General features: G+C 38.5%; 1 pseudogene; it reads left to right on the plus strand.

The window, feature by feature from the left end:
• LOC149174000 (protein DAMAGED DNA-BINDING 2-like) overlaps positions 1-15,254 on the plus strand; it is a 121,871-nt pseudogene that overhangs the window by 8,378 nt on the left and 98,239 nt on the right.

Raw genomic sequence — 15,254 nt, forward strand, 5'->3', positions numbered from 1 at the left:
CAGTCGGCTCACATAGACGTGACTGGGCTACCCGATTGCTAGAAGCCCTATGGGCATATCACACGACTTGGAGGAATACCACAGGATACTCCCCATATCAACTAGTGTTTAGCAAAGAGCCTGTCTTCCCAATAGAATTTGAAATTCAGAAATTGAGGATAGCTCAAGAAGTAGGCCTGGATCTGAATGAAGCATAGGTTAACAGACTACATCAAATTAATGAATTGGATGAAATTCAGCTATTAGCTCTTCAGCATACTGCATTGATCCAACAACAAAGAGAAAAGTGGCATGATGCCCTCATTAAGAAAAAAATATTCCATGAAGGTGATTGGGCACTTCTGTACGACTCTAGGTTCCAGGATTTCTCGAGCAAACTCCAGACTAGATGGTTAGGTCCCTACGAGATATAAGAGGTGCATGATAATGGCACCCTTACATTAGCCACCATTGATGGGTTGGGCTACTCTTTTAAAGAAAATGGACATCGAGTACACCTCTACCACACATCGCTTACAAGGGAATCCTTTTGCCAACAAATACGTGAAGATTCTATGATACAAATTCTCGCTGAAGAGGGCAACCCTTCGATAGCACCAGTCCAGTGAAGAATTTATTTTTTGAAACCTGTACATAAAATTTCTTTTCTATTTTATTTCTATTTGATTGTATTTGCTTAGAATAGTAGATTTTTTATTAGTTTTTTTTTTCCCATTTTCCTTTGTTGTTCCCTATAGGGAACATCACTTTTTCGTGTGTATTTTCCTTTGTTGTTCCCTACAGGGAACAGCTATTGTTCCCTCTAGGGAACAACACTTTTTCATGTGCATTTTTCTTTGTTGTTCCCTATAGGGAACAACTATTGTTCCCTATAGGGAACAACACTTTTCGTAAGCATTTTCCTTTGTTGTTCCCTACAAGGAATAGATGTTGTTCCCTATAGGGAACAACACTTTTCGTGTGTATTTTGCTTCGTTTTTGCCTATAGGGAACAATACTTTATGCGTGCATTTTTCTTTGTTGTTCCCTATAGGGAACGACACCTTTTTGCGTGTATTCTCTTTGTTGTTCCCTATAAGGAACAACTGTTTTTCCCTATAAAGAACAACACTTTTTTTGCTTGTTTTTCTTTGTTGTTCCCTATAGGGAACAACTGCTAATCCCTATAAGGAATAGCACTCCACCTCGTAGCGGAAGAAGGAAGAGACAAAACTGCAAATGGCACAGGTTGTGGAAAAGTGCAAGAAAGAAGAAGCAGCGGTTAAGGCCCAGGCAATGCGTGACACTGTGAAGTTAGCATAATAGCAGCAGAAAATAGCAGAAGGAGAGTGCAAAGGAAAAAAGTCACCTTCGCCCAAACTGGAGATAGACACAGAACAAGGTGGCATGGACCCACAGACAATATCCACCCAACTCAAGCATCCACGACCATGAGAGCAGGTAGGGCCACGAAAGAAAACAAAGGCCTCGAAGAAATCTTTCGACCCTATCACCCTTACTCAAGGGGACTTACATGATATTAGCGAAACAGTGAGGGATGTCACCACAGAGGCCCTCCACCAATTTGAGGAACAACTCCAATTGGTATTGGAGGCTCTCCGGACATAAATACAGGAGTTGCAAGTGTGCATTCCACAGGCTACACAGTGTCCACCAGCCTCGCAGTCGGCACTTCAACTGTCGAGGAAATGTTGTGCACCAAGATGATGAACACAATAGTTCTACCAGATGGAGCACTCATCGCAGAGGATGAGGCTGACAGGCCTATGGTCAGCAATTTGAAAGGGGTCGGGTTAAGCATGGCTGCGCTCCCTCAAGAGCCGCTCTATCTTTTGCAGGATGGAGTCACTGCAAAACTTCGGGCCAAGGAGAGTCGCGCTCTACAGGTTATGAGCGACTTATGCATCAACATTGAGTAGTTGAGATTGCAACACAATGAGGAAGTGGAGCAAAACAAAAAGATAGTGCAAGTTGTGGAGGAAGCTTGCCAAATGGTCTGGGAGTTGGCCATCCAAGTAGAGGAACCAGTGGAGGCACGCGTTCAAAAGTTAGCCACAGGGGTGAGCGACACAAGAGATAAAATGGCTAGGGTTCAGCTGACGCTGAACCTGCAGATATCAGAACTATAGTTGAAGGCTCAACCTTCAACTCTGTTGGAGGTCAGAGAACAACGTACAACCATGGTCACAACAGCAATGGCGATGGTAGAGAGTGCAGTGACAAACTGCATGAAGATGTTCGAACAATCGTTCGAGGTCCTAACCACCCTGCAGAAGGACTGGAACATAGAGCACCTAGAGACAGAGGTGCACGAGCTCCAAAAGAGATACGATGAGATAAAAGGGACCGCGCAGACAGTTGCCCTTACATAGAGGCTTGCAAGGATGTAGTAGGCAAAGGCATTCAAGGAGCAGGTGGATGTCGTTCGGCATAGAGTTAGTTTTGAAAGCATGCCTATATTCATGGATCGATGAGGTTTATACAGTTACAGCCTCCATTGAAGCAAAGATCGTGAAACCAAAAGCAACTTAGGAGAGGATTCAGGGCAGCAGTTCAACAGCAGCGATCACTGAACAGCGCGTAGAGGAAGTCTGACAGGCAGCCACTCAATGCGTTACCGAACTTGCAGCGATCCAACCAAAGTTGGGAGGTCTTCGCGCCGATATCTCCACACCTGTAGAGTGACTCAAGGGTGAGTCATGATGTTTGTCTTGGGGGCCTGTTGGGCACAATATCCCCCAAGGGTAGTTTTGGGGTTTAGAACCCATATTTTGGTCTAATGTTGTAATTCCAATGTAAAGACTCTGCATTTTGTGGGCGCGGAGTGCGTAGTTGTTAAAGAGTCATAGGGTTGTCCGCCCTTATTTTGATAATGTAATGTCAGCGATAGAATATCCACCCATGGTCCGTGGACCATGGAATTGTATAAATAGAGCGAAACTCTAAGTAGTCAAAGGAATCTAAGATAAGATAATGCAGATGTATGCGAGATATTTCTGAAATGTAAGTCTAAGTTTTGAGTCATAACGTAGGTAGAGGCTCTACAACTTAGTGCGTAGAGGCCTAGTAGTCCACAGTTGAGTGCGCGGACCCTTGCAACTGAGTGCATAGGGCGAGTCGAGTTTGTAATCATCTAGAAGTATTAATAAATAGAAGTTTCTATCATTTCGACGTCTTTATTTCCTGTTTATGCATATGTTATATTGGGTATGAATTTCACTTCTAATGCTTATATGATGCACGAATGTGTATGACTGTATTGGTTAAGTGGACACAAGTAAGAACATTTGTTTATGCGAAGATAATTAATATATGTCAATAAGATAAGTAAGTTACTTATCCTAGTTTGAGAAATAGCGCAGTTCACTACCCTAGCAGCGTGAAAGAATCTCAGCCCCTGATTAGGGTTGCGTGAAGGTCGATTGTAACGGATCACAAAGGTGCTGAAGGTTAGAAGAGGGCCTGAAGCAACCTGTGCAAAGGCAGGTCTAGTGGAATAAACAGACATCACATCCATCTCAAGGGTGCGGAAACTTGGTTCCAGAATCTCCCCATACTGCTTCGAGTGAGACTTCAGTCTGCGCTCCCTGGGCTGATGCTGAAAGGGCCAGTAGTGTAGGGATTTGTTTGGCTAACTGACTCTGAACCTGGTTCAAGCCTTCATAAGACAACACCATCTTTGTTAGGGACCTTAGATTCTTCATGCTCCCAAGTTTCAACAAGCGATATAATATCAACATCATTCGAGATCCAACTTGGCTTGGGGCCTTTGTTCCATGGAAAGCCCCGACAGTTCCAAGAAAGAATCTGGAGCAAGTTGAATCGCTATTTATTACTATGTTTTTGGTTTCTATCTCGAATAACGACTTTTCTATTTCTGATTATTGCCCATTTTCCTTCCTTCCTAGCTTCTTTTACCTTTTGAACCTCCTTTCTTAATTTTGCTTGATCTTTTGGAATGAGATCTTCATTTATAAATATTCCCGTTCCTTTTAGACTTGAGTTTTTACTAAGTATGTCATAGTTATGGTTAGTAGAGCTCACCTTTATTCAAATCAGCCTTCCTTTATTCTTAGTTAATTTCCCCAACCTTGTTGCTTCTGTGAAACATGTTGTTTCAATTTGTAATCTATTATGTAATTTTGTCTGGGCTATGGCTAAAGTATCCTTGTCTACCTCCTCTTTCAAACCAAAGATTATAAGGTTCAAGGCCCTTTTGTTATGCTCATGGTCTAATTCTATCAATTTTTTCATTTCATCTTTAATTGGTTTGATATCTAATTTACCTGCCACACTATTTAGGGTGAGGCGGCTCTTAACTTTTTCTTCTAGTTCTTTAATCATGTCCTTCATTTTAAGACTCTCTATAGTATCAGCGTCTCCTTGCTGGGATGTTTGGTTCGTATCTTGGTTTTGTTTTTCTATAACCTGTAACCTAGTCTCCATTGCCTCCATTTTATTCTCCAATAGTTCTATTTTATTTTCTATTTGTTTTTCGATCTTGTCTTCAAGAGATGTGAATTTATTTTCTAGCATGGCTTCTAACTCTATTGGTAGCTTGACTTCTCTTTCTTCTCTACATTTCTCTAAAGACTCTATATACTCATAAAGGCTCCGTAGAGTAACTATGTTAGGTCTACCTTTGGTAATATTTTGTAGCTATGGTGAATTATTCATACTTGAAAATATATGAGTAGATATGTATTAGAAAAAGATAAGGAATGTGTGCACCTGATATCAGCAAACCTGACCGCAGACCACACGTGCCCCGGATCGAACCACAGCCCGAAGACCAGATTAGATGTGGAAAGATAAATAGTTGAGACTGAAAAGATTGGAAAAGTATTTGGAAAAATAGCATCACAGACCTGATTCATAGACCCGACACAAGATTTTTTATAAAACCAATTTTTGAACCATAGAGATGATTGAACCATAGACCTGAATCGATGGCACCACAGACCCGAATCCTTGTTATTCTTTGCAAATATGGCACCGCAGACCATCACTGCCGCAGATCCAAGTCATAAGATTTCTACATCCCAGATGCGAGCTCGTCGTCGAGATGCAGCTGTTATTCAATCTATCTAGCTAGTTACTGCATCCTTACCTTTCTTGATGTATGAGGGGCAAGCCTCCTTTTTAGGCTTTTCTTCCTTGCCCCCGGAGGGACAAGCGGCTTCGCACCTTGGGCCAAATCAATATAGTAGTAGATAGGAGAGTGATGTAACCCCTCATTCCACTATGGGAAGGCCCTTACCCCTTCGCGACTGCTCCAAATTGTGTTGAGTATCTATTTATATAGAGATCACCGATTATTATTTCTAAAGTCAACCACAGATGGATTAAGAACGTTATCACCCAAGCTGTAGTTCCTCGAGTATTTATATAGAGATTTTTTTATATTGGAACGACAGTCCTGAAAAATCTCAAATCCACCGAAAAACCTTTGATCTTTTTTTTTGCATAAGATATGTGATCTCAGATCCACCGTTTATTTGCGATATCATTATTTTTGTATTGAGAGCGAAGTATTGTATAAACTACAACCTTTAAACATTTATTTGAGATATCATTAATTAATATTCAAACCATATTTACGCCATAAGGCGTTCCCTCTGAGAAAGACATCCCTAAAATGTGACGTGTGCAATCTTGAGCCATTGATTCTGTGTGTTAGATGATTGGAGTGTTTTCTGCCGTTCGTTTTATCTGTTTTTTTCATAGAAAAATGGTTTTTTTCCATGGTAATGGGGCATGAAAGGCCAGGCTTGGCCTGCTGGCGATGAGACTCTTCGCAGAGACTGCCTGCTGGCAATGAAACTCTTTTGCTGGTGGTGAGACTCTTCGCAGAGACTCTTCATGTCTTTATTCCCTACTCTTTGTACCTATTTGAAGGCTATGTGGAAAATCTGATGCATTGTTTTTTCTTATTCCCACCTGCCTCGCGAATCGCACGCTCCTTTGGCCTATCCATGTCCATAGCAACCCTGTGCGCTCCTTGGAGGGATTTGCATCGAAATTTACCTGCAATGTAGCAAATTCCAAAGGGTCATCAAATACTTCAATCAATGAATCATCAGACTTGAAATTTTTTATTAAAACTATTCATCGTTAAGTGCTTCATATCTTAACTACTCGAAGAGCAGGTTTATTCATCAAACATGAAATGCATGCACTTTTCAGCCCTGGTGAGGTGGGTAGGAGTGATCCATCAACTCTTTGTATGTAAAGTGATGTGTTTAATTGTGCATCGAATCCAGACGGTGCATTAGGTCCATTGACTATGAACACCAGCACAGACCCTCTAAACTCCGGTCTAATATCAGGGTTTTGAGATTAAGGCTGGAGATCATATTGCTCAGTTAATTATTGAGAAAATTCTCATCTCGCAGGTTCTGGAAGTGGAGGATTTGGATTCCACTTTCAGGGGAGTTTGTGGGTTTGGGTCTACGGGGGTTTAAATGTAATTTTTTGATGACGCTCGTTTATGGTTTTTAACTCTTCGTGCCTGTTTAGAAGGCCATGTATAGGCGAAAATTGCTTCCATATTATCTCATTTTTGTAAAATGGATGGCAATTGGAATACCTGTGAGAAACTCTTTGTTCTTTCTTCATCAATAAATTTGGAAAATGATTTCTGTACAAGGAATTAGTGTTTTCTGAAGAGGCACAGGGCATAACACTTTCGAAGTTTTTACCTCATCCTGCTTTCATGACTCTTTTCAAGAAACAGATACACTCTGTCTTTAAGATAAGCAGAAACTTAACATTTTTCAATAGGTAGCCACAGTTGGATGCATTGCCTCGACATTTTTATAATTCTGCTGAGGGAAGGGTTTAGTTTATGAAAGTGATAGAAAAATTAATAAAACTTGAGATAAATATAATGCCTCAAATAGACCTGTGTCATTCTTGTATCTTATGATTTGGTGTATTTAACTTGGAAAGATACACCTTCAAAACAAATGGTTACAAATGCCATCAGATGTATCTATAACATTGCCTTCACGTGAAAACTTATTGATTGCTTTGTTAACATCTTTCTTTCTTAAATTCTTGATGTCCACGAAGTTGAAGCAATGGAGTTTTTCTTTTAGCCTTTGCTTTGTCTTTTATTTTTATTGCATGTTATGAACTAGATAAAAATGAAAATTCAGTTTGTTGTAGTGATAAGCAAGATACTGAAACCTTACAAACACATGGGCCATTATTTGCGGATAATCTGCAAATGATTCACACAGCCAATAGCCAGCCACGTATACCAAATTACAGGTAGAAGCAAAAGGGCCCCAAAAGATAGGTGAACGTTATTGAAAATTGAGAATACCATCATCTATGATATGCTCAAGTAGGCCACAAGATAGAGGACATCGGGGTTACCTTGACAAGTATGGCATCAATTTATGAAGATTAATATGTAAATTCCATGGGATTCAAGTATAGTTCCAAGTCTGGTATGAGATTTAGTTGGTCAGATTGGTGTGGGTAGGAGTCAATGGGAGTCGATCAACATCTGGATGCAATTTATAGACCACGGTATAAGGGAATTCTTTCTGCTTAGTTGTTATATTGCTATCTAAGTTAGTCACCAGGATTTGATGCTCATGGCCGCAAGACCAATCCAATCTAGCCTAATTCAAATCATCATGCAGAAGCAATATAAATGGGAAACATCCAAGTCAGTAGAAACATTCCCAACAATAGCTGAAAGGAACAATGTGGGACAAGACAATAGGACAATAGCCACGACTGATTATGGTAATCGTGCATTTATGCACCACCCTCTATCACGGTCAGACAATGTTTCATGTCAAATTGTGATCAAACTGTGTAATCTTGAAGGTGGAACGTAATTGTGAGTTTTATTTAATTTAAACCTTGTGCATGGAGACAACTCCTGGGTGAACCATGTCTATCATTTGGCATTGAACAGCTCCTGATGCAGCGTGTATATATACACATAACCATCATCCTCATTTCAGAAATCAAGATAGACGTTGGACGTTGGTGCTGGTGTCATAGATGCAGATTACCATGGTCCAGTGAGTTTTGTTCTCTTCAATCACTTTGATCAGGGTTTTGAGATTAAGGCTGGAGATCATATTGCTCAGTTAATTATTGAGAAAATTCTCATCTCGCAGGTTCTGGAAGTGGAGGATTTGGATTCCACTTTCAGGGGAGTTTGTGCGTTTGGGTCTACGGGGGTTTAAATGTAATTTTTTGATGACGCTCGTTTATGGTTTTTAACTCTTTGTGCCTGTTTAGAAGGCCATGTATAGGCGAAAATTGCTTCCATATTATCTCATTTTTGTAAAATGGATGGCAATTGGAATACCTGTGAGAAACTCTTTGTTCTTTCTTCATTAATAAATCTGGAAAATGATTTCTGTACAAGGAATTAGTGTTTTCTGAAGAGGCATAGGGCATAACACTTTCGAAGTTTTTACCTCATCCTGCTTTCATGACTCTTTTCAAGAAACAGATAGACTCTGTCTTTAAGATAAGCAGAAACTTCACATTTTTCAATAAGTAGCCACAGTTGGATGCATTGCCTCGACATTTTTATAATTTTGTTGAGGGAAGGGTTTAGTTTATGAAAGTGATAGAAAAATTAATAAAACTTGAGATAAATATAATGCCTCAAATAGACCTGTGTCATTCTTGTATCTTATGATTTGGTGTATTTAACTTGGAAAGATACACCTTCAAAACAAATGGTTACAAATGCCATCAGATGTATCTATAACATTGCCTTCACATGAAAACTTATTGATTTCTTTGTTAACATCTTTCTTTCTTAAATTCCTGATGTTCACGAAGTTGAAGCAATGGAGTTTTTCTTTTAGCCTTTGCTTTGTCTTTTATTTTTGTTGCATGTTATGAACTAGATAAAAATGAAAATTCAGTTTGTTATAGTGATAAGCAAGACACTGAAACCTTAGAAACCTTACAGACACATGGGACATCGCGGTTACCTTGACTAGCAATAAGGGGCACCAAGACACCATGAAGAGGTCCCACATTAGAGAAGTCACCAGGGGATAGTGGGTCAATGAACCATCCTTCATGGCATTTCTACAGATCTGATACAGTAATTACTAGAAATGCAATCAAGTATGGCATCAATTTATGAAGATTAATATGTAAATTACATGGGATTCAAGTATAGTTCCAAGTCTGGTATGAGATTCAGTTGGTCAGATTGGTGTGGGTAGGAGTCAATGGGAGCCGATCAACATCTGGATGCAATTTATAGACCACGGTATAAGGGAATTCTTTCTACTTAGTTGTTATATTGCTATCTAAGTTGGTCACCAGGATTTGATGCTCATGGCCACAAGACCAATCCAATCTAGCCTAATTCAAATCATCATGCAGAAGCAATAAAAATGGGAAACATCCAAGTCAGTAGAAACATTCCCAACAATAGCTAAAAGGAACAATGTGGGACAAGACAATAGCCACGACCGATTATGGTAATCGTGCATTTATGCACCACCCTCTATCACGGTCAGACAATGTTTCATGTCAAATTGTGATCAAACTGTGTAATCTTGAAGGTGGAACGTAATTGTGAGTTTTATTTAATTTAAACCTTGTGCATGGAGACAACTCCTGGGTGAACCATGTCTATCATTTGGCATTGAACAGCTCCTGATGCAGCGTGTATATATACACATAACCATCATCCTCATTTCAGAAATCAAGATAGACGTTGGACGTTGGTGCTGGTGTCATAGATGCAGATTACCATGGTCCAGTGAGTTTTGTTCTCTTCAATCACTTTGATCAGGGTTTTGAGATTAAGGCTGGAGATCATATTGCTCAGTTAATTATTGAGAAAATTCTCATCTCGCAGGTTCTGGAAGTGGAGGATTTGGATTCCACTTTCAGGGGAGTTTGTGCATTTGGGTCTACGGGGGTTTAAATGTAATTTTTTGATGACGCTCGTTTATGGTTTTTAACTCTTTGTGCCTGTTTAGAAGGCCATGTATAGGCGAAAATTGCTTCCATATTATCTCATTTTTGTAAAATGGATGGCAATTGGAATACCTGTGAGAAACTCTTTGTTCTTTCTTCATTAATAAATCTGGAAAATGATTTATGTACAAGGAATTAGTGTTTTCTGAAGAGGCATAGGGCATAACACTTTCGAAGTTTTTACCTCATCCTGCTTTCATGACTCTTTTCAAGAAACAGATAGACTCTGTCTTTAAGATAAGCAGAAACTTCACATTTTTCAATAAGTAGCCACAGTTGGATGCATTGCCTCGACATTTTTATAATTTTGTTGAGGGAAGGGTTTAGTTTATGAAAGTGATAGAAAAATTAATAAAACTTGAGATAAATATAATGCCTCAAATAGACCTGTGTCATTCTTGTATCTTATGATTTGGTGTATTTAACTTGGAAAGATACACCTTCAAAACAAATGGTTAAAAATGCCATCAGATGTATCTATAACATTGCCTTCACATGAAAACTTATTGATTGCTTTGTTAACATCTTTCTTTCTTAAATTCCTGATGTTCACGAAGTTGAAGCAATGGAGTTTTTCTTTTAGCCTTTGCTTTGTCTTTTATTTTTGTTGCATGTTATGAACTAGATAAAAATGAAAATTCAGTTTGTTATAGTGATAAGCAAGACACTGAAACCTTAGAAACCTTACAGACACATGGGACATCGGGGTTACCTTGACTAGCAATAAGGGGCACCAAGACACCATGAAGAGGTCCCACATTAGAGAAGTCACCAGGGGATAGTGGGTCAATGAACCATCCTTCATGGCATTTCTACAGATCTGATACAGTAATTACTAGAAATGCAATCAAGTATGGCATCAATTTATGAAGATTAATATGTAAATTCCATGGGATTCAAGTATAGTTCCAAGTCTGGTATGAGATTCAGTTGGTCAGATTAGTGTGGGTAGGAGTCAATGGGAGCCGATCAACATCTGGATGCAATTTATAGACCACGGTATAAGGGAATTCTTTCTGCTTAGTTGTTATATTGCTATCTAAGTTGGTCACCAGGATTTGATGCTCATGGCCGCAAGACCAATCCAATCTAGCCTAATTCAAATCATCATGCAGAAGCAATAAAAATGGGAAACATCCAAGTCAGTAGAAACATTCCCAACAATAGCTGAAAGGAACAATGTGGGACAAGACAATAGCCACGACCGATTATGGTAATCGTGCATTTTTGCACCACCCTCTATCAGGGTCAGACAATGTTTCATGTCAAATTGTGATCAAACTGTGTAATCTTGAAGGTGGAACATAATTTATGACTATTAAAATTGTCAAGCTGAAGAATTGACCCAGCCACAAAATATTAAAAGTTGGTAACAACATCTATGGTTCCTTGTTGAACATTCTGTCTTATTCATTTACATCTTGGATTACACTCAAAGTACAGAAAATGAAGATAGTTTGTTCAACAAAATGCCATCTCAATGTATAGATAAAGAAGGTTGTTTGTTCAACAAAATGTCATTTCCCTTAAATGAATGTCACACCTCAAACATCTATTTGGTCTATTCTGTTTCAACTTTCAACTTGATCACAAACATTTTTCTTGGCTGGAATAGGTTTTATCAGATCTCTTGTGCTTCTAATGTGTAATACAAAACAAGTCTGCATAAGGTGCGTCTGGAAATAGTAGTTACAACAAAAGTCCAATACCTTGTCTATCTTCAATTTAGTAAACACGTCTTGCAGAATTTTATAATTCTGGATCATGTCATACTCTGTTTTTGCATTGAAATTTACCTGCAATGTAGCAAATTCCAAAGGGTCATCAAAATACTTCAATCAATGAATCATCAGACTTGAAATTTTTTATTAAAACTATTCATCATTAAGTGGCTGGAATAGGTTTTATCAGATCTCTTGTGCTTCTAATGTATAATACAAAACAAGTCTGCATAACGTGCGTCTGGAAATAGTAGTTACAACAAAAGTCCAATACCTTGTCTATCTTCAATTTAGTAAACACGTCTTGCAGAATTTTATAATTCTGGATCATGTCATACTCTGTTTTTGCATTGAAATTTACCTGCAATGTAGCAAAATCCAAAGGGTCATCAAATACTTCAATCAATGAATCATCAGACTTGAATTTTTTTATTAAAACTATTCATCATTAAGTGCTTCATATCTTAACTACTCAAAGAGCAGGTTTATTCATCAAACTTGAAATGCATGCACTTTTCAGCCCTGGTGAGGTGGGTAGGAGTGATCCATCAACTCTTTGTATGTAAAGTGATGTGTTTAATTGTGCATCGAATCCAGACGGTGCATTAGGTCCATTGACTATGAACACCAGCACAGACCCTCTAAACTCCGGTCTAATATGCACCTGCAGGTTGAAAAATCTCAAGTACCAAGGTCACTTGTGTAAACTCGAGATATTTATCCTCACCTGAGCAACCTCTAGGTGCATATCAGACGTGCGTTTATGAGGGTATGTGCTAGTAAATATAGTATCATAGATTCTCCATAGATTTCAAACATTATAGGCAGAGTGAATCATCAAAAGACGAGCAGCGATTCAGACCAACAACCTGAGCATGGATTCAAATAGAATTACATGGCAATTGTGCTCAAAAGCCATTGTGAGTTTTATTTAATTTAAACCTTGTGCATGGAGACAACTCCTGGGTGAACCATGTCTATCATTTGGCATTGAACAGCTCCTGATGCTGCCTGTATATATACACAACCATCATCCTCATTTCAGAAATCAAGATAGACGTTGGACGTTGGTGCTGGTGTCATAGATGTAGATTACCATGGTCCAGTGAGTTTTGTTCTCTTCAATCACTTTGATCAGGGTTTTGAGATTAAGGCTGGAGATCATATTGCTCAGTTAATTATTGAGAAAATTCTCATCTCGCAAGTTCTGGAAGTGGAGGATTTGGATTCCACTTTCAGGGGAGTTTGTGGGTTTGGGTCTACGGGGGTTTAAATGTAATTTTTTGATGACGCTCGTTTATGGTTTTTAACTCTTCGTGCCTGTTTAGAAGGCCATGTATAGGCGAAAATTGCTTCCATATTATCTCATTTTTGTAAAATGGACGGCAATTGGAATACCTGTGAGAAACTCTTTGTTCTTTCTTCATCAATAAATCTGGAAAATGATTTCTGTACAAGGAATTAGTGTTTTCTGAAGAGGCACAGGGCATAACACTTTCAAAGTTTTTACCTCATCCTGCTTTCATGACTCTTTTCAAGAAACAGATAGACTTTGTCTTTAAGATAAGCAGAAACTTAACATTTTTCAATAGGTAGCCATAGTTGGATGCATTGCCTCGACATTTTTATAATTCTGCTGAGGGAAGGGTTTAGTTTATGAAAGTGATAGAAAAATTAATAAAACTTGAGATAAATATAATGCCTCAAATAGACCCGTGTCATTCTTGTATCTTATGATTTGGTGTATTTAACTTGGAAAGATACACCTTCAAAACAAATGGTTACAAATGCCATCAGATGTATCTATAACATTGCCTTCACGTGAAAACTTATTGATTGCTTTGTTAACATCTTTCTTTCTTAAATTCTTGATGTCCACGAAGTTGAAGCAATGGAGTTTTTCTTTTAGCCTTTGCTTTGTCTTTTATTTTTATTGCATGTTATGAACTAGATAAAAATGAAAATTCAGTTTGTTGTAGTGATAAGCAAGATACTGAAACCTTAGAAACCTTACAGACAGATGGGCCATTATTTGCGGATAATCTGCAAATGATTCACACAGCCAATAGCCAGCCACGTATACCAAATTACAGGTAGAAGCAAAAGGGCCCCAAAAGATAGGTGAAGATTATTGAAAATTGAGAATACCATCATCTATGATATGCTCAAGTAGGCCACAAGATAGAGGACATTGGGGTTCCAAAAAGCTTCAAATTCTGTTCAAGAGGTTGATACATAATGTCTTTAGAAGCTGCTCCAAAGCTCTTCAAGGGTTACTGAGAGTCATTCCAAGTACATCACTCGACATCACTGGTTTGAGATCATAACATAATCCGAAGGATTTAAAAAGAATGTGATAGGGATCCTTTCCTTCTTGTCATTCACCACCACCGTATGTTCTATACTTTCATATTTGTCTTCGCTCCAAACCTGCACAACACAAAAAAAGGCTTGTTTCTATGAAAACTGTAGGGTGCTTAAAACAAAATAAGTTGCTTCTAAGGCAGCACTGACAGAATGAATGCAAGCTATATATGGCCATTCACTCATAGATCAATATATTTTATTTCCAGGCTAATGCAATGTACATAGCCAAACATATATTTCCTTAACCATTTTGTTAAAGCTTGTTTCTTCTGGCTTCACTTGTAAATAAAGAAAAATATCATTTCGTTAACAGAGACAACTGATTATTTAAATTGTACAATCTATTTCAATTAAGAAACCAACAATTTTTTTTGTTTCAGTCCTAGAAAACTAGACAGTTTGTTCCTTTATACAAAAGATTGATACTACAAAGAGTTGAGAGCTGCATAAGAGCATCAGCCATAGGCCCCAGACCATTTTCATCAGCTGCAGATATATTGTCAGATTGTAGATTTTCCAATTCTTCATTTGCCACTGCTGTGATGCATTGGAAGATTGCAAGCAGCCTCTCCAGAGGGAAACTCCCTAGACCTTTAAGGAACTTTTCTTGCTCCTCATGTTCCTTTCTCTCTGTGGATTTTACACTTCTATTCCCAAACCAACAAAAGACAGTAAACGATAATTACTCCCAAAGTGATGATTGGGATTGCATAATTATATGGAGGAAACATTAACTTCTTGCTGCCATGAAATGGGAAAGAGGGCATAGTATTCAGATGAGCTGGAACTTCTAGATAAAAGAAATCAGATCCTTCCTTCTCTTGATATCGTTTTGCACACCTTTAGATTAGTCATCCATTGGTGATTCACCAACATTCATTTTAACTAATTCCGGGAGCTTACTTCTCATTGAATCAATTGCATGAATTTTGCAATTCTTCATGATGCAACCCTTACCAATGACACTGTGGTGGGTTGGAGTTGTAGCAATAAAGGTAATGTTGGATGCTATGCGTGATTTGGATGAATTTTGCAATTCTTCATGATGCAACCCTTACCAATGACACTGTGGTGGGTTGGAGTTGTAGCAATAAAGGTAATGTTGGATGCTATGCGTGATTTGGAAAAGGCTTGCAACGTAACATTCCCCCCAATTTTTTTTTGAAATCATGGTATATATTC

The sequence above is a fragment of the Pinus tabuliformis genome, chromosome 4_1, assembly GCF_031772625.1.
Source record: "Pinus tabuliformis cultivar Carrire ecotype Pingquan chromosome 4_1, CPIR1, whole genome shotgun sequence".
Lineage (NCBI taxonomy): Eukaryota > Viridiplantae > Streptophyta > Pinopsida > Pinales > Pinaceae > Pinus > Pinus tabuliformis.